Raw genomic sequence first — 21,238 nt, forward strand, 5'->3', positions numbered from 1 at the left:
GATCAAGGTCATTAACCCTGGCCCTAAAAGGACTTGTTTTGCCCTGCACAGTCTTGATGTGGTATCTTCGATGCAAATATGTAATGCAAGTGTAATGCATGAACACGATGACATCAACACACACTGTGAATGATGTAGTCTATGGGCTGAGGGGCCTATGGCTCATGCTCCAACCTGTAGCCAAACCAGCCTTGCTCTACTGGTGACAGGATCTGACATTATTACCATTGGTGGCAGGCATCTTTGCAATAATCGGCACCCATAGACAAGCTCCCAGAAACTCCTTAAAGTCCATCTTTTCCCTTGATATTGGCTTTATAAGTGTCCAGGGCCCATTAATCTATTTTCAACCGGGCCTGTGTTTTGAGGCGCATGGCAGGGGGTTTTGTTGAGAGAAATCTATGCTTGAGGTTCTCACCCCATCAAGATATCAACACTGTCTGTTAACTGCATGTGTAAGCTGACAGTCAATAACAGTAATCTGCTCGGTAGCTGCATTAACGCCTTGTTCAGATCTTCTGCCTGTCAATCAAGGAGCTAAAAAGGACTATTTTGCTGTCCTTTCTTAGAGTTCACACAGAGGGATATTTATAAGTAATAGTCAGAACAGTAAGGATTTGTTGGTCGCTCTAGTTTCCATGGCAATAGAGAAAACAATGGGAAAAGTTGTGAGTATGTACAAAAACTATTTGCGTACTTGATTTCCTGAAAAGTATTTCCAAACAGGGTAATAAAGGGAAATCCAACTTTTAGTTAAGTGATATGTTGCGCTTTTTGGTTCACTGCCATGAATGGACTGCTCTGGAGTGCTTTAATTCATCCAGCTATGCAAATATTATTTGGGCACTGTCAGTTAACAGTGTTGGTTTATCCAGCGCCCCGTCAGACCGTGGTTTTGAAACCCATCCCATCCATTCTTGTTTTCAGTCTGCTGTCTAAGATTTCAAAATGTGGGTAACTTTATACTTCACTGTTATGCTGGAACTTTCAGCTGTAGCCTCATTACTCTGTAGCGTGGCAGTTGCGTTCTGTGAATCGGCGATTACCAGACGTCCTTTACTCTCATCCGTGGATTTGAATTTCAAAGGCCTTCACCCTTCAGATGTGATTCGCTGTCGCGCGTAGACCTCGTATTGAGGCAACAATTTCAGCTTGTTGGCTTTCGCTGCTGAGAGTAATGGAGCACAAAAGTGGCGGCGTTGTCCTTTGGTTCCCGGCCGCCTGACAGTGCCAGCGGCCCTGTGTCTAAATGTCAGCACCAGGAAAGGACAGCTCTGTGAGACAGTGACAGCCATGGAGACCCCCGTTCCTCCCTGTAATCATGGGAACTCTTATCTCTGCATCCTCAACAGCAGTGGCCCTTCACTCACACTAGTGGCAGCACTCCATACAGTACTACTCTCTCAAAATGGGAATGACCCCCATCTGTGCTGCTTTACATCAGTGTCTTTGCTTTCTTATTTGGTAAAAGGCACCGTGCGGATTATATCGCCCCTAGGAGACGGTCAGGTGGCAGCTGCGGCACCCCCTCAACATTCCACACACTTCACCGCACCATAAAAACTTTCAGCCAGGCGAATTTGCAGTCCTGCCATCATTTTCCAACCATTTCTCCACTGTGTCTGTCACCCTTGTTGTAACAGTGCTGAAAAAACGGTGTTTCCTGCTTACATTGTAGTTGTAGCTTGCACCCTGTATTTGGTTTTCACAGCGAGGGTAACACTGGCGGCCTCTGCGTGTGTGTGTGTGCGCGCGTGCAGAGGATGAGTTGCTGTGCACGTGGGGTTTGTTCCTAAGAATGCCGTGCAGTGGGGTTTTCACCCGCCGTTTCAATGGTGCCCAATCCAAGAGCTCCTCCTCAGATCCGGTGCGCTTCTGAGCACCTCAGCACTGCGGCGACGGAAGCACCTTCCGTGCCATGTGGGCGGGGTTATCTGAGGTCTCCGAGTCAGGGGGAGAGAAGGGGGCGAAGGAGCCGAGAAGCGACGGCGTCGCCGAGACAGAGGCGCGACAATCCCAAGCGAACGCCTGTCTTGCTGAGACGCCACTTTGCTCAAATGTGTCTCTTTAACCCCTGCAGCTGTTTAGTGTAGCTGTCTGTGGTTCTGTGTTTAACAGGCAGTGCAACATTCAAATGCTTTTAAACCAGGCTTTTGACAGTGGAGCTATGTCACGCTGTTTCGCACAATAGACTGTCTGGTGTGTGAGTGCCGGGTGGCGATCGTCTGACTGATTGCTACCAGCCACGGCGAGATGAGCACACGGAAGCCCAGACAGCCCTGCAGTATGTCCACCCACGCATATGTGACTCCAGTCACACAGGGATAAAAATGGATGGTCTCTGTGACTTAAGAGACTTTGGAGGGGTTTCAGACTTCACTGAGTGCACACTGACATCACATATTAAAGAATTCGCTTTTGTCTTTTGAATTGTCTTCTAAAATTCGGGTCTGTACCAGTAAAAGGTCACTCCCTAATTAATGTATCCCCTTGCATCCTGCATGGAACTGTGTTCTGATAGCGTGATTAGATAGACTGTGAAATGACAGGGAATCCGTTTAAATAAAGGCATGGGGTCTGAAAGGGTTGCTGAGTGCTCTGCGCCTCCTTTGTGCTGTAATAGTGTGGTTATTTTCATTGTGCAGAATGGCTTTGTCTGTTTCTCTGCAGCGTTTTGTTGGCACATATTCTGCAATTATACTCGTGTGTGTGAGACGGACTGACATTTTGTCACGTAAGGGGTAAACACTTGTGCACACAAAATAGGGCTTCTAAAGCTGGCACATTATGAAAACATGCATCGCGTGTGTCATTCAGCAGACTGGCCCGGTCTTCTCATTTCCCATGAGCAGTGTTTCGCTTCTGTTTTTTTTCCCCTTCTCAGAGATTTTCCAGCATCAGTTGGATTTTGGAGCAACGTGCTTTTGCGTGCTCTTAACAAGCTTGTTGCCGAATTTATTGGTGATATATGAAATGGCCCATTAGACAGACAGGCTGGGGTGTAATTGGGAAAGGCAAGGAAATGTCAGAGCGGCCGAGTGTTGGAGATATTGGAATGTCCCTGTCTCGGATTTACTCTGCTTCGTCTGTTTTCTGATGTAATAAAGTCTTTGTTATGAAGCTGTCAGTCATCGTTAACTGGTTCCCGTTGCCTGGACGATGGAAAGAAGGCTTTGGCACAAGCATTCGCTGTGCCATGTATATTCTGATAGTTATGTGGATGAGATGCCAGAAGAAGAAGATAATGCAAGGCTAAGGCAGCTAGGGTGGTATGAGGGATTGCAAATTGGAACTCAGGCAGAGAACTTCCACTGGTGTCTGGTTTGAAATCCATGTTTTGACCTCCATAAAGTGTCATATATATTTTTCTTTCTGGAGTATATATTACAGTTGCGCTCTCTGACCCAAACCTGACCTCTCATTTTGAGCTGGGTTGTCGATGATCAGTCGACATGTTACTGAAGAATGAGAAGTCTTGAAGCGAAAGTGCGCTATTGAAAGGTGATAGATTAGCACAGCTGCCTGAGTAAACGGACAAAGGAGGAAACAGAAATTCAAAAAAAACTTACAACCACCCAGGGTCACAGTAAGCACTTTTAAACTGAAGTCCACTGAACCAGCAAAGATTATGTCATCCAGTGTCCCCAGGCACTGTCTTGTAATTGCAAGGCCCAGTTCTGCCTAGCCTCTAAGGCACGGTGACTGTAAACCCTCTTGAATGATACTTTTTTGTTGAAGATTTTTTATAAGCAATGGGCTGCCTGAAACACTGATTGTCTCCCAGATACCCACTGCACGGAGATGTTTCTTATATAACAAGTTAGAAGCTGTGAGAATCTTCACATGTGAAAATGATTAGCCTGAGTCTAGCATCTGAGGTGAGCTAATCAGCATTTCCCTCAAGAGGCAACAATAACAGCCCCCTGGCTTTGGAAGCGTTGCATTGCATTATGGGGTTTTTGAGGCTCCACGGTAGGCAAACCGTCTGTGTTATCACTGCAGACACAATGAGGCCCGTCTGTTAATGACTGTGCATTTCAAACGGGGTGCACAGGGAGGGCCCATTCCCAGCCACCAGCTGCAGCAATAACTGTGCTGTGGAAAAGCTTGAGCTTTTTCGAATGCAGCACATATTTAGCCATCAGCCCGCCAAACTGAGCCAAAACCCTCAGGTTAACCACACAAAGCGCCTGAATCGTAGGCAGGTTAACCACACAAGGAGCCTCAGTTTGTAGGCAGGTTTCCCTGGGAACATAATTCACAGCTATTTTACAGTCATTTAGTAAGGTGCAACTGTGGGTCTTCATTTTCTGTCTGCTATGTTCATTTAAGTCATTTGAGTATTGCCCATGAATGACAGATAATTTTAGTTCTTTAGTTTTACTTATCTCCTTAAGGTTTAAAAATGAGTGCTATGTGGCCATACTGAAGAGCAGCTAACCTCTGCAGTCTCCTTCAAAAAATGGTAGTTTTGGAAATTGACAGTGGAATATGCAGCATTAAAAATGCAAACTGCCACCTTTTTTAGTGAATAAATTAGCATATTAAATTAGTTTTTAAATGACTGGTGTTCCTTGTTAACAGCACTGTTGGTTTTCAAAGGCAAATTCTAAACAAAAAGCTTTTAGCAGGAGGTTCAGCCACCATGAGTGGTTGACAGAGGTAGAGTGTGTACCCCCACCCCTATATGTTACATCTACAGCCATCTGAACAGAGTCTTTAGACTGAGGCCGTTAAACAGGGGATAAACAGTTAAGCAGCACACCAGCAGATTAATGAGCTGTTTGGTAGACACGAGGCCTCAGACTGTTGGCCTCAGACTGTTTTCCTTTCTCCTTAATACCAGCGTACGTCTGTGATGTCAGCTGTTCCTTCGATTTGAGTCAGAGTATGAGTATTGATTCTGCAAACAAGCGCAGCTGATTGAGGTGCGCTATGTCTAGTCTCCTGTGCAGTAAATCAAGGGAGCAGCAGTTGGGGCGAATCGGCAGCTCTCCTGATTCAATTGGATGGGGATGCAGCACTGACAAGGATGAGAGGCTTCTGTGGTGGATTAAGAAAGGGAGCAAAGAGGGAGGAAAGGGGGGGAAACTTTAGACGACCATTAAGTGCAGACCTAGGACCAGGTGTGCCAGCCTAGATCTATAAAATCTGGTCCGAGATCAGCACTTATGGGCAACTTCTACCTCAAGCCGGGAAAAAAATTAGGAAACAGTAGCTTGAGCCACAAGCTCTACTCCCAGGGAGATTATTTCCAAACACCTGGACCACTGTGGCTTACTAGCTCCCTTTAAAGCTCATAATGGCATTTTTCCCCTAGGGAGACTCAGGTTTATGGCATGCTGATGGAGTCCTTTAAGTTGAATTGCCTTTTTTCACCCCAAAGAATGGAACACGGGCCCCAAAAAAAATGAAGGAGAACCGATGGAAGCACTGGCAAGGCCTCACCCTCCGAGTCCCTGTCACCTTGTCAAAACAGACTGCCATGATTCCCTAGGGGCACTCTATAGCTGAAGTGGTGTGCATCCTAGTTCTTTAGGAGAGAGGGAAACAAATTATGGAAATGGCCCAGCATGCCTCTGTCCTCGAGAGCTTCTACAAATTCACAATGTTTGCTGTAATTAAAATAAGCACTTAGGAAATTAGTTTTGATCTCGCAAATCAGTGTGAAAATTGCCTCCCTTTTTTTTTTGAAAATGACGCTGGGGCAAGAGCGTGGCGATATAATTTGGTTTCAGTTCTGCGGGTTTCCAGTTCCTCCCGTCGACCCCTGGGCTGCGCTATGCTTGGAATGTATATTTCTGTGTAATTATTTTCTGAACTGAACTTGAAGCCAGCTGCTTGCTAAATCCATCTCTAATTATATACAGTATAGAATATTTTTTTGATTTTTGGCAACAGGACAGAAGCGTTACTTTTTGTTTATTTTTTGTTTTTTTAAATTCTACTTTTATTGAGGTCAGAAACAGGGACACTTGATTAAACTGAGATTCAGACAAAACACGAGAAAATGAGCCCTAAACCTCCATAGAATTTGGATGCTTTTTTAAGCTAAGCTGAGGTAAATGTCACTTCTGCCTTTTGTATGTTTTATCTTAGGTGTTTGCTGAGCTGTAAAAATCCAAAGTTACAGAAGAGTCAAACTCCTCACCGGTTTCATTTGCATGACCGGGCTACACTAACCTTGATCTGGATGTCTGCCCCTCAGGCGCCCTCTCTCCCTACCACAGAGCAGCTGTGCACAAATGCGTTTGATCCTGTTGTGTCAAACGCTTTGCCGTTTGCGGCTTTACGGCTTGCCTCTCTTAAGGTCAGCTGTCAGGGTCTTGCTCCTTTTAACAGTGCCTCACACTCCCAACCGAGAATGACACGGCGGCCGACTACCCCGCGGCTCCTGTAAGATTATGAGGCCATCCATCTTGGGACCTCCAGTGCTCAGGTCTCTGGCGTGCAGTGGCTCGTGGAGGTGGAGCTTCAGTAGTATTCACTGTTAATACAATCACATTATTATAGCCATTATTTAACTTCAAATCCATCCACCCCTCTCCACAGCAAAAAAAAATTGTATTACTTTTACAAGGCCTGCATAAAAAGTTGAAGTGCTTTTAATGAGCTGATTTCAAGGTTTGATTTTTTGTTTGTTTTTTTTTCTTAATTGTAGAACAATATGAGCTCTACTTTCTGAAAACTTTTGTCCTTTAATCACTTGCAGTGTGGGTGGGCTGTTACATTAATGTACTGTAGTTGGCACATTTATGCAAATACATAGAAGCCTGTTCAACTAATGTTGGAGGATGTGAGAACAGTGTTTTTTTTTCTCTAAGGTCAAAATGAGAGAAAAGGAATACATGAATTGGAGAGGTCATTCACAACCAGGCTAATTTAAATACTCAGTCACTGTATTTCATTTGTTAGGTGGCTAAGCATAATCCAAATAAAAATCCATACAGCTTCTCTGCTTTTCTTTGAAATGAGATGTGTGAATACAGAATAATAGGTGATACCATCTGATTTGGGTGGTCAGCAGACAGGTGAGGATAAGTTTCTTCTGTTTAAACGTCTACAAGGGTTGTTCTATGAGAGGAAAGTGTTTCAATTCAAAGAATTGAAAGTTGAGGGAAGTACAAATTTTCCACTTTGAAATGGGAATGGTGAGAGCCCCCTTTAAGGACACAGCAGGCTGGGTCTTGCGTAACCCTGAGCGTGTCTGTGGTGGTCCGTTACCAAGGATGCAGCCTCTGACCCCCAAGGGGGCACATCCAAGCCGACTGATCCCTGAACGCCGGTCTCCTCGTCGCGTTTGATCCGCCGCTTCAAAGTTAGCTTCCTCCAGGAGCGAAATGACTCACGACCCAGCATGTTTTTAATGCGTGGATAACCAGGCGCTTTAATTAGACATTTCTCTGGGGGAAGAGAGCGCGGGGGTGTGGGTGGCGGTAGGGGGGGGGTAACGGTTATCACCGAGCCCTCTCTGATTCATAGACTGCCGCTCTGCCGTCGGGTTGCTCCTTGTCGTGGCTGATTGAAATGACTCGCACGTCTGATGTCTGCAGCTAATATGATTAGGACGAATGCAAAGTCCTAACAGCCTGCCAATTACTTTTAATGCTGTCTCGTAGTGGCGCTTGGCACAAATGTGGTGTGTGTTTCGGCCTTCTACGTCACTGGCCTGTCAGCAGCTCATCACCGTTTGAAGGTAGGAAGAGTAGCATCGGGGGCTGCGGCTGGGGAGTGGGCCCTGGCTGTGTCCGGGCCCTTCGCTCCAAGGTTAAAGCTGCGGGTTCGAGGTCTGTGGCCCAGTGGGCAGGACTGGCACAGTCCAGCTGACCACCTCCGGGTCCAATCAGAATGAACAGCAGGGAGGGCACACCTCCACCCACTCAGGCCAACACCCCGCTGACCACACCACCTGGCACGCGCACACACACACACACACACACACACACACACACACACACACACACACATACCAAACTAATGGTATATTTTATTTCTCATTTGAATCACCTAGATACTTTTAGCCCATTGAGCTGGTTTAAACCTGCAGTTAGCTCTGGGGAAAGGAGTCACCGGAATACTGCTTGTGATTTGGGCGTATCTGCTGACAGTGCTGCTTGCTGATGGTACAGTTCCCCAGATTGCTTGTTCATGGCCCCACAGTTAAGTTGCGTATGTGCGCTGGTGTATGCGCATGTGTGCACATTTATATCTGTTGATCAGGCAGTTAGTGCAACTTCAATTTTATTCGCGTCCTGTTTGTCTCACAAAGCAGCAATTTAAATCATTGTGCTACAATGTTTAATAAGCACTAACTAATGTCTGAAATTGCCTCATGAAGTGCTAATTGTCAGTGCTTATTAGCAGGCACTGTAGGAGCACACGCAGAGCCATCGTTTTAATCACAAGATCTGCCAGCTAGGTCTTACATAAGTTCCCCAGCGGGCCTCCAGCTCAGCTCCTAACGGCTGCTAGAACTGCAGGGGGAAATCTGAGTTTCGGCATCGTTTTAGACGGGCAGCCGCAGGAAGCCCTTTGTAAGGAAATTTGACACTTTCCTGGCCCTTGCAGCAATGTTACAGGACCAAAACAAACATACCAGCTGTTATGGCTTGATCTTTTACAGTTACAGTACACTCTGTTTTTTTTTTTTTTTTGTTTTTGATACGCTTGATATTACCGGCGGACGTAAGCCCTAGATGTGGGACAATTGAATTTTTTTTATGGAATCATATTTTCCAAATGTGACCCGAAGGGATTTTTTTCTTCTTTTTTTTCAGTTACAGCATCCTTTGATGTAGTACAGTAGAAGGGACGACAAAATGAACTACAAAGGGAATGTGCATTGGAATGCAGGATGGCGTTGTGTGACTGTGAATATCACCTTAGCTTGACACCTACCATTCATCAGACACTGCACTGTGTGCCTTCAGTTTCTCTCAGTTTGTAACAACCGCTCACTGCTGCCTCCAGAAAATCCATTGTGGGTGGCCGTGGCATTCTCATTCTCGATCCTGGACGGCTTCATTCAGAAAACAAAGGCAGACTTATTTCAAATGCGAAGCCACATCCGCCAATCGCTGATTCGGAAGTACGGTTCCCGTGGAGCACTGAGGGAACCCTTGTTTCCCTCCTGCGGTTTCCTGATAAAGCGGAGATAGTGGGAGGGTCGTGCTTATCACAACCACTGACAGAGTTCCTAAAAATGAACCTTTTGTATTCGAGCTGTCACAGAGGGACCCATGGGAGTTGGAGTCTTTGCGCTGTAGTCCTTTGGGTGCTTTCAGTTTGGATCAGTTGGCGCTGATGTCAGCAAGATACCGCTTTTTCCTGATTACAGGGATAATCGACTGCTTCTTTAAATGAAACATGCTTTATAGAGATTCCCGAGGTCGTCTGGGGTCTAAGTGCCATGGTTCCATTGTGATTTAGGATCTGATCGATGCTGCTGATGGCAATCATGTACTGCAGAGAAGGGCGTGTCCAACCATCCAGCTCATTTACGCTCTCTTTTCACATTTTGCATTTACATCTAATTATCCCTGACTGAATGTCCTTGTGCACTCTATTGATATCTCACCGGCATTACCTCATTCTCTCACATCCTCCTATACAATTACACAGAGGCGATTAGGGGGTCATTTGAAGAGTCAGGAGCTGTGGAAGGGCTCATTCAGGAGTGATGACCTGTATTTAAAAACAAATTCTGGTACTCTGCTGTTCATTGTTGAAGGCATGATGATGAAAAAAATAGGTTAGTAACACTGGACAAATGTTTTATGAACTGTGGGAAGAAGGAAATTTCCCTCAGTTGGAGTTATGTTTCTCTACATTCTTGGACCAGCCTGGGAAGCCTCTCTTGACTTGGGCCTTGTGAGCAATGCTCCTCTTTGCCGGAAACTTATAGGTTTTTCTGTGCTCCCATGCATGGGGCTTTGGCGTTTGTGGATGTCTGCAGAGTTGAAAGCACCCGCCCCTAGCGACCAGACAGGCCCTTGTTCAAAGCCCGCTTCCCCACAGCCAAACGATGTCTGCACTGTGGCCCAGCAGATCCCAACACCACCAGTGCCTTTGTCTTGCTCATCATCAATGCATGTGGAAGGAGATGGTCTGTTGTTTGAGTTAAATTTCAGATTTGTTTTAGTCAAACAGATCTTTTTTTTTTTTTATAAATATGATGGGGTAAGGTCAGATTTACATAATATGCAAATGAGATGTATGAAAACAATCATATCTCTGGGATGTGCGGTTTTCGCTACTGTTTGGCCTCAGGTGCCAAAAATTATCCTGACATGAGGTTTATGGCACTACATCAGTATTTAATTATGAGCTTGGCACTTTTTTCCAGTTTTTTCTCTCTGAATCAGTTGCTAATTGAAAGGTAATGTTATGGATGGAAGGTGCCTGGGAGCCAGCCTTCAAAGGACTGGTCTTTAATACAGCGCTGTTGAAACTCCTTGGGTTCCTGAAAACCTGAAAACCATTTTAAAAGCCACCTCCAGGTCCTCCAGGTCCCCTGACCTCAGCAATTCATCCAATCCCAGTTTTTGCATACCATTGCCCTACTTTCCCATTCTTAGCTCTGAGGCAAGTAGGGATGCAGGGGAAAATAAGAGTTCAGAATATCTGTTCTCAAACTTTGAAACTCTCTCATTAATTTGGAGGTGAGTGTTGGTTCTTTTGGTTCTTCATCAAGGTCCTCCCCCCCCTTAACTCCAGTACACACGACGTGTTGTGTTCCAACCATCTGACTTTGCACAGTCTTTGGTCACAGACTTAAGGAGGTGTTTGGAGGACTCATTGTCGCTCCATTGTCTCCCCACCAGTTTTTTTATCGGGCAGGATACAGATGGCTTAAGCCGAGCTTAAAGGGCTTGGGAATCACATCACACATGGCCTTTTAAACGTCCAAATGAGACCTTCGCTGCTGTGTCCATTCCCAATGAGATCACTATACGCATTAATAAGTCATTAGAGTACTGCTAGCCCTTTCAGGAAGCGGCTGATATACGGATGAATTTGGTTAATCAAGATGACAACTGGTAATCGAAGAACGCGAAGGTGAGGTGCGATGGCGAATCACTTGCGCAAAACCACGCAGTGCGCACCCCACACTGATCTAATTAGTACCATTCGATAATCGTGATAATGAGAACGATGGTGCATGAAATCAGTTGTGAGGAGTTTTTGCTGACGTTCTATATGAGAGCTGTCATTATGTTTTTTGAAAGGGTGATGTGTTTCTAGGGAGGGGACATCCTGTTTTCACCATTCAGCTTCACAGAAATTACTTTCTTTTGCATTATTTGAATAGCAGAATCTTTTACCAGGTTACTTACATATCTTTCATTACACTTCATTTAATCCAGAAGGTATTTATGAAGCATTTTACATTAGGTACACTTGTCCCTTGCCTGCCATAAGAGTTACATGCCTAGACTAGCTCATAAATGTATGCTTGGCAAAGACTTGAGTGTATGGGAAATTAGGGGGTTGGGGGAGCGACAAGATTGATCAAAACACATCAAGATTATAAAATAACAGCTCTTTGTATTTCTGTATGACAAAGTAATTGTGTGAGAAGTCAAATGTAACATAGGTATAAAGGAGCACACGGTAAGATTGTCCAAACTAAGCAGATGGATATTAATACTGGATCTCAGTCATCTGACACAAGGAGCGATTTCTTCTTCGCCACTGACTTATTTGTAGGAGCTTGTGCTCTAACACAAGTGAACTGGCTATGCTGTCTTCCTTTTGTGAAGGATAACATTAAAGATGCCGTCCACCCGCCTTACAGTATACCAGAGCCCAAACAAAGAATAATAATCGGCAACGCGAGGCCTGACGAATACAGCAGCACAGAGAGAAGAATGCACAGGAGCTCGGAGGATTGGCTCGCTGCAGCACGAGAGGGGTGCGCCAAGCTACGGCTGTGATCCAATCCCATCACAGCAAATGTCAATCATTCCACACAACTTGCATTAAACCTGACTATGTGTCTGTGTGTCAGGCTTCTAGCATGGACACACGTTTCTCATTCCTCTGCTTCACCAGTTAGGCAGGGGTCAAACATGGCATGCGGCAGGCTTCATAAGGCTTTTATTGCCATCGACGGGGGGGCTTTTGGCACGGCTCTTTGAGCAAGAGCCGGGAAACAGTGAGAGTGCAAGGAGCCTAGAGTGACACCATATGGCTTTCAGAAAGCAGAGCTGCATGAGAATGCACTGGCTCTATGCTACACTGCAGGAAATGGCAGGGTTACAAACATGGGGTACATTAACCTTGCATTCCCCCCTCCTGTCATGCAGGCTGGAAATGGTCGTATAGCATGCTTACAGTCAGGGACAGGTTTTCATGTTCAGTAAATGCTCGGCTGTTGGGGCATTTGATTTTTTTTTTTTATTTTATAAGAGGCTGACCATTTCTTTGGCAGAATAGAGATGTTTTTGAGAGGATCAAGACTTTGAAATGGAGGGCGATTGGGCTCTGAGGAGTGACTACATCTCAAAGGGGAAGAGGGCTGATGAGCAAGTCCCACCTTAACACACTACACTTTTCCAAGAGACAGATTGAGAGATAGAGAACGGGAGATACCACAAAAACAGAAAAAGGGGAGATGAAAAAAACTGTGAATTGTACATGCTGCGCTATGCTATCAAATTTCTATTCTCATAAAGTGAATAGAATGTGCAATTTGTGGAATGTATTATAGTACGAATCGTGGCCTTAAGTACTTGGACCAGCGGTTGCTCTGTAATCTGTAATTAAGAGCGCTGTCTGAGCGGTTCTCCAGGTAACAGACAGCTGAGCGTAAAAGCCGTCTCTGAGCCCTTTCTGGTTTGATTAGGTTAGGTTGCACGTGGGGGACAGCGTCCAGATTGTGCCGGGCAGAGTGGAGCCGCCAGGCGATGATGGTCTCATTTAAAGCACCGGGAAAACACGACAGGCTATTTGAACAGCCGTCAGCCCACATGCCACCCCTGTGCCGGTGTTTGAAATACCGGGAGGCTGCATCAGAGACGACGCCATGACCAAAGGGGACCTCCGGAATGCTTCAGCTCGCTTTTGATGAGCTTTTTTGCGGGTATTGGCGTTACGCGAGGCGCTCCAGGAGGCCACAGGTGCAAAACGGCCGAGTAATCAGGCTTAAACGAAGCGGGCCGTCTGCAACAAACCGATCACAGCCCATCAGCAACTTGGTTGAGCTGTCTGCATTTCACCCATCACACAGCCGCACTCCCTACATTTGAGGCTTTGTACTACATTTCTATCACCCCCCCCCCCCAACCCCCCTGATACAGTTTGCAGCTACAGTCACACACATGCTTTCCAGTGAAGCAGTTGAACCTAGTTAAGTGTTCTCAAATCAGTGCTTAGGGCAAAATTCAAAACTGGCACTTAAAGTCTTCTTAAAGCTAGATTACACCAATGTGGTTTGAGGCCTGTCTTTCATTGCAGTTGCATAATAAACCCATGTATTGGTGAGGGGCAGAAAGTCCACCGCACCTGAAGGATTCCGCATCTCGGCCCGATTCACACTCGGATAGGACGCAGAGGGCCGGTAATGACTCCAATCTGCATGGAGATTGACATTTCCTTTGTTTTATAGAGTGGGAGAGTAATTAAGCCCTGCCGTGCTTTCTTTGTGTGTTCGGACAAACCCGAAAGGTCGATAAATTTCAAGCCAGAGGAGGCTCATATTTTCTAGCCCAAAAGGTTCATTATGCTCAGGGTACGAGCTCATTCGCACGCTTTTCAAGAGCAATTACAGTCACGGTGTTCATCAGCTCAATGACCTTCTCATTCCCTTACAATATCGCTTTTCAGCCCAACCCCCCCACCGAAATGGACTGCCACGCTTCACTTTGTTATATTTAATTCCCGTCCTCTCAGTTCTGTCAGCCATTGTTATTGACTGGTAAGGGAGCCCATGCTGAGATCTGTAGCACCCCATCCCCTTCTCAAAATCTACATTTTCATTTTAAAACTTCTCTTTTCCTCTGTTGACCTTTGAAATTCATTCAGTAAGACACTGTTTCCCTTTTTTTTTTTTTTACTGTCAAGGCGATCTAAATGTCTCCGTAATTTAATTGCTCTTACGTGAGTGTCATCGAGATGTGCACTAGATGCAAACCACCCAGACACTTTAGTCACAGAATTGCTTTCTCACAGTTTGTGATTTGACTTGTAATTAGTTTTGTTCTTCATTCTTCAGACATTGGCTGCAGAAATAGGATTTGCCTGAGTTTGTGCCCGGCTGCCAAGTCCTTGCTGTCTGTATAGATGTGCTCTGTATAAGACTGATGAGAATGTAGCTATAGTTGTAGTAGGACACTTAGCTAGCACACAAATCATGCTAACTACTGGGTGTACAGAGATGTATTTTACCACAGAATCACAAACTGTTTCACACAGACAGTATAAATGGTAGAAAAAGCTAAGACAATAGTTTAGTTCTTGGTTCATATTTAATTGAAATGTACACTAAAGTCTTATGACTTTAAAGTCCTTGCACTAAATACAGAATGCTGTTGTGACATCATTTAGAGGACACTCTTGTTTAGGACGACTTGCATTAAATTTTGTTTGCTGTTTATGGTGCTGCTTTGATGTTGAAACACTTAAGAGCACAATACAGTAATCTGTAAAATGTTTTGCATCACTGATGTATGTTTTCTGAAGAACTCCTTGTGTTTTCCTACAATTTCTTTCAGCAAAGCATGCTTCTGAGGTATTCAAGGAAACCAGAAAACCTCATTGTGTATTATGTGATTCTGCTAATATATCTGGAATACATTGAACAGATGATTGACAATCTAGATTGCAAAAAATTATCACAAAAAGGTGTGATTCATTTATCCTCATCATAAATAGCTGCATATATTTGATTGAAGTGATTTTGTGTGCCGGTCTAACAATATTCTTCAATATGATTAAATAGATGAATCCCTGAAGACATCCTGACAGTAACCATGCATTCATAAATGCAATGAGAAAGTCCTAACATGCCAGATACTGACAAATTACCTACTCTAATTTATGTTATTGAACTGGTCAGGCATTTGAATGTAATGTAAATTGGCTTAACTTAATGGCAGATCTTCCTTCTAACCTTTTGACCGTGCTCCAGTAATATCTCTGAATGTCCATGACCCACGCCTGACCCAGGGCAATGCTTTCATTTTAAATCATTATTTGCCTAGCTGCACCACAATATAGGTACTCTCTGACTGGAACCTGTTTGTTTGAAAATGGACCATACGTATAGCTTTAGCATCTGAATTTTAAAGTGCATGGTAGTGTGAGGATACACAGAATGGTATGCCTCATTTGCATTATCTCAATTGCATTATGTCTCATACAACACGTATGAGACATAATGCAACCCACCGGACTCTGGCTGGTTTTTGCATGTCCTGGGTCTGTGCTCTGCTGAAATTAGGGTCCAGTCTGCAGTGGTTCTCTAACTCACCAGTAGAGACAGCCTTGGGTGGGGCGGAGGGGGGGAGAGGGGTGGAGACACCACTCCATCAGATGTTATGAAATGTGCTCAGCCCCTGTCTACCCAACACGTGCTGAGTTGACTCTTGTTAGACAATGAGTCTGGGCAGAGCCAAATAGGTGGTCTGGTTGCATGCCATTGAGATTAAGGGGGAAAGTAAGGAATAAAAATAATCATAATAATATTAGTTTTCCCTCCCCCCTGCTTTCTGAGCTCTTCTTAATCTGCGGCTGTGCGGAAGCCTGTCCCAGGTCATGATGAGATGGCTTGTGTTCCTGATTGCATGGCTACATGACAGCGTTCTCTCGTACGCAGACGCTGGCACCCCGCACCTTTCCTCTGCCGACAGGACCGGATGATTCGCTTGTTTCAGTATTTTTCCACCGTATCCTGATGAGGAATTAAGAGACGGCACCGCCGAGGGGCGGGGGGGAGGGGGGGGGGGATCGCCCTCTCCCTCTCCCTCTCCCTCTCCCTCTCCCTCTTTGTTCCTGAAGCAAGAAAGCGTTGCAGTCGCCCCGTTGGCAGATGCTCGTTCCGCTACCGTCACGTCCCGTTCGGTGACAAAGGGCTTCTTGTTCTGTCATTGTGAGTCAGCAACCGGCGGCGTAACGCTGAAGGGATCGAGGGCTTCGCTTTTGTTGCGAGTCGCAGAATTGAGAAATCTAAATCCCTGCTCCTTTTGACGCCTGCAGCAGCGGTGCACACGTGGGGGGTGCCGACACAAATTTGGGTCGTGACGCGGTGCGAGCCAGTGTCGTGATTATGATTTAACATCATTGTGCAGAGCAATTGTATCACTCCCCTCATCTGTGTTTGGTGCAGTTATCACCACCTAGCTGTAAAAATATGTATAGCTGATAATTGCTTCATCTCTGATACCATCCATGTGGCTTGTCTACTATACTAGTCTATATATACTACACTATACTATACTATACTATAAATACTATACTATACTACTATACTGCTATACTATGTATACTGTACTCTTCTATACTATTCTATAGCTAGTCATTGTTTCGTCTCTCAGGTTCTGAAACAGCAGGTAGATGACAAGGCTCACATCTGCAGGTGATAAAACATGGTGAAATGTCTGATGGCTAAAGTTGACAGCGTCACACCTAGAGTGGCCGATGGTTTGCTATATAATTAGCATATTGTGCTATTTACTATGAGACAAAATAAGCCAGAAGAGTCGGTGCTGGATGTGTGGGCATTAAAGGGTTAAGGGCATAGAAAGCAGCTGTCGTGTTGCAAACAAACACTCCACCAGAGGCTCCTTAAGTTGAAGGAAACTTTAGAGGAAGTGAACCGCAACCAGCAGCGAAGAGACATTTCCATTTACTTTAATGCACTCTGTTCTGAAGAGACTGATGAATGAGGAAGTCTGTTCAAATTAACTTAATCCCCCACTCAGTCCCCATGACTATTGTAACACACTGGAGTGAAGTGCACATGGGATATTTCCTTCAGATAGGATTGCTACTTCACCCCACTGTTATTCTTTCACATTTACATATCAGTAGATGCTTCAGCATTATTTTTCCTCAAAGTTGTCTTGTTCTCAAAGTTCTCAAAGTTAATAAGTAACTGAAATGAAACCCAAGGAGAGAGTGTGGTTGAATGTTGAAAACATAATTATATTGCTCCAATGAACTTTTATTCAGTTACCGGGCAGTCTAGGCAAGCTATTTTAGTCCTTACCTGGGGGCCGTGAGGCTGAGAGTTTGAGAAAAAGAGTGACGACTGAGTGAGTGTCTCTAAGAGAGAGAGAGAGAGAGAAAACAGACAGAGTACAGGGAGGGAGAGTAAGAACGGAAAGGGTGTGACTGGATGTAAATCTCCTCAAGGTTGGTAGGTTAATAAATGAAGATGAAAGAGAGATCCCTGTAATTCAACCTTGGAGCGCTCCTCACTCCCCCCCACTCCCCCCCGCCCTCACCACCGAGCCGCTGTCATTCATAAATAAGGCTGCCGCCGCCTGTGGCCGTGCTCGCCGCATTCCAATGAACCTGACACTGCAGCAGCAGCTCCTCTCAGCCCCGGCGGTCCTCCTCCGAATCGCTGTTTCAGGAAGCGTGACTCCTTCGCTCGTCTCCCTTGTCAGACCCCGGGCTGCCAGGCTGCGCAGCCCTGCGCACAGCCGCGCCGTATGGAGCTGCGCATTTCCTCACAGCGAGGGGGAACAAAAAGGGAGACGAAAAATCGCTGGAAGGTCGGACCCCGGTTTCAGAGACCCACATGTTTCGTGAACACCCACAACTGTTTTGGCATTCCAGTCTTTTGTGACTCCTCTAAAATCAGTTGTGTCCATTTGCTGGTGTGAGTGGTTGTGTCTGAGAGTGTATGCATCTTAAGGTTGATTTGTACAGAGGCACTGAGCTCAGATGAAGCTGCTCAGCGGACCGACAGACCAGAGCTGCTCCAGGTTTTTGGGTGTCATATGGAACTGCAGTGCAGATTGTGAATATGTACGCACAGGTGCCCTGGTCTCTTTTCTTTTGTGTTGGTCTAACTAGAACAGCAGCACAGGAATGGGGTAAAAACTCTGAGAGGCAAATAATGCTGTTGTACAAGTGGGAAGGGACACAAGACTGCTGTGACCCACAGGGAGTGACTGACCTACATAAGCTCTCCTCATCAGTTGGCAAGCATACCAGCACAATACCTCTAAATAAAAGCCAAATACCAAGAGGTGTGGCTATGTTCTCTCAAGACTTGAATCCAGGGGATTACTACAGTATGGAATAGCATGAAACAGTAAAGTATAACATAGTGTAGTAGAGAACAGTGTAGTAAAGAATAGTGAGGAAAGCATAGTATAGCATAGTGTGGTATAGCAGACTGAAGTATAGGACATTGTAGTATACTAACATGAAGTATTGTATGGTATAGTGTAGTATGGCACCCTATTATACAGTAGTGTGTGGTGCAGTATTGTATAGTATTGTGTGGCACATTATGCAAGGTATGGTATGGGATGGTACATTATAGTATGTTATTGTATGGCGTGGTATAGTATTGGTTTGTACAGCATAGTATGGTAATGTATAGTACTGTATATTATGGTAAGGATTGTGTGGTATAGTATTGTTTAGTACAATGTATTGGTTTTTATATGAATACACTTGCAGGTCATTTGGCTGAAATGCCACAGCTCAGCAGTTTAACAAGGCTTTCCTGAACCCACTGATTTTTTGCTGCATTGTGTGTGGGTTCCCCTCAGACAGCACGAATTCACCACTGGGCTGCTCAGTGGTTTGGTGAGGGTACAAATTTGTTATTTCTCTGTGTAAAAATCTCTGATTCTCAAATGATTTGTACTTTTCTTTGGATTACTGAAAAAGCAGCGAGTGGATTTGACACAAACCTGCCTGAAGACCTCTCTCTCAGGAGCAGACCCAGATCAATGTTGAGATTGAGAGAAAAGGATTCCTGTAAATTTAAACTAAAATTAAACAATGGCTGGCTTACGTTTTAATATTACATTTGGAACATACAGAAATTATAGGTTTGTGCTGGGTTATTTCCCCTGTAATAACAATAAGGGTATGCTGATGTAATTCTAATAATAACAATACCAGTGCTCACCCAAGACAAGTGAATAACTTTTCTGCATTCCAAATGTTCATAGAGATGCAGCCGGAGTTTGGGTTATTAGATGTTATTGAGCCACTCTAGCTCTTAGTAACAGGATTTATTAAAAACACCAGAGAGGGTTATAGAAAGTATTGACAACATTAAGACCTACTCAGCATTTTCCATGCGTGGCTGAGCAACGGAAAGGAAATTACAATTGCTAAAAGAAAAAGTTTTATTGCAAAAAAAAAAAAAAAAAACTGTGCTGAGTTTGAGGCTGGCAGGGGGAGGGCTGTATTTACTGAAATGAATAACGCGTTCTGCCCACTTTTCTGTAGAGTCCAGCACTCTGTCCGCCATTCAGAGAGGACAAAGTCCCTGCCTCCCATTGGAAATCTATTTTCTATTTTATGAATGTAAATAAAAGATTAGCACATGCATAATTGAACGATTGCCCATAGCAGATCAGCTAATCATTTCCATTTATGTCACGCAGCTCAAGCTTCAGTTTATACCTACGATGTATTGGCCTTGTTTAAAGAGAGGGCAAAACAACCATGACATCATAAATCCCCTGTTTTTTATGGAGATTACAGTCTGGTGCCAGCCTTTTTGGAGTGGCAGTAATTGTTGTCCTTCTAACTCAGACTGATACGCATGCACTCAGAGGAGATAAAGCATTAAGATGATTGTTCAGTAAATCTGGGCCATGTTTACAAAACGGCAGAGCACTGCATAATGTTTGGCATAGGGAGGGATGGGAGGTGACGTCCTGAGTTTGAGGCTTTTGAGAATGCTTAATGGTCTCTGGACCACAGTTCCCATCAGCCCCTCCTGAAAGGCATCTTTTTGCGCTCTGCCTGAACGTAGCCCAGCGATGCTGCCAAAGGAGGCACAGACACAGAACTCACCGACCACACTCAGGCTCTCTCTGAGAAACCAATTATAATGAAAACTTTGACACTTTGCAGATTTAATTAAAAATGGTGTGAAATGCTATTCACACCAGCACAATTAAAGTTTCATTTTAATCCTTCCAAGAAACATTCTTCTTTGTATGATGTAGAAGATGAGCTAAGAGCCGGGAAAGAGGGCCGTCTTAATAGGCCTAGCTCTATGATACGACGCGTCTGTAATTGACTGCAGTTCCGTTCCGTCTGTGGGGCACTGGGGGGACCAAACAGCCCTCAGCAGTCCGTCAGACAGTAACATGTCTGAGCGAATGCATTTTCCCCTCATTAACCCTGTGAAACTTCCCAGCTGGAGACTCTGTGCTGCGTCTCTCTCTTTCACCTTGCAAAATGACTCATTTTGGGGGGTGACGGGGTGGGCGGGGGCACAGGAAGTCAGCATATTCTTTCTCTCCAGCTTTTTTTTTTTTCCTGATCAAAGAGAAGTACTTTTTCATTAGAGGGGGGTGACTTTCACATCCCCCGGTTTCCTCTTAAGCAACAGGAGAGAAGCTTTTAGGACTTTTTTCATTTCTGTTCAAAAAGCAGACTCATTACTGCTTTTCGCTCCCCTCTGTTCTGTCAGTCTGCTGAGCACTCTGGGTAGAACATCATGCTCTGACGACAGACATCAACTTATTTCAGTGAAAGACATTATGTACCAATAGCAGATACTATGTACCTGCAGAGGACATTGTGTACCAACAGCAGTCAACGAGTAGTGACAGTAGATACAGTAGATACGGCAGTCATTATGTGCACACAGCAGAAATCACATACCTACAGCTAACATGTAACAACGGTGACATAACATACCGACAGCAGTCTCATGCAGGCAGACACCATGGTCAGATTTCCACTTTCAAACTACTCTACAGAAAGAGTGGCTCCAAGAAAACTTGTTACAGGTCATTAACTTGGCAGTTTTTGTTTTTATTTTATGTTGATGAGAGAAACTCTAAACGCAGTCGTCCACTCTGCAGTGGCTAACACAGAGACAGCAGCGATTAGCCATCATTCCAGCCTTGCCATCATTTTCCTCTGTTCTAACCACCACCCAGCTCTCTCAAAGCACCCCCTCCCAACAGACACACACACACACACACACACACACGCACACACACACACACCTCTGCAACAGCCCTACGGAATGCGCGTCACCTGACAGGGAGTTTAAAACAGCGTATCGCCGCACGCCGCGATC

General features: G+C 44.9%; 1 protein-coding gene across 3 annotated transcripts in view; it reads left to right on the top strand.

Moving 5' to 3' along the window:
• Nucleotides 1-21,238, top strand: part of LOC118770124 (SH3 and multiple ankyrin repeat domains protein 3-like) — a 289,110-nt gene that overhangs the window by 194,683 nt on the left and 73,189 nt on the right. The gene's annotated exons all lie outside the window — the stretch shown is intronic.

Source organism: Megalops cyprinoides, chromosome 23, assembly GCF_013368585.1.
Source record: "Megalops cyprinoides isolate fMegCyp1 chromosome 23, fMegCyp1.pri, whole genome shotgun sequence".
Lineage (NCBI taxonomy): Eukaryota > Metazoa > Chordata > Actinopteri > Elopiformes > Megalopidae > Megalops > Megalops cyprinoides.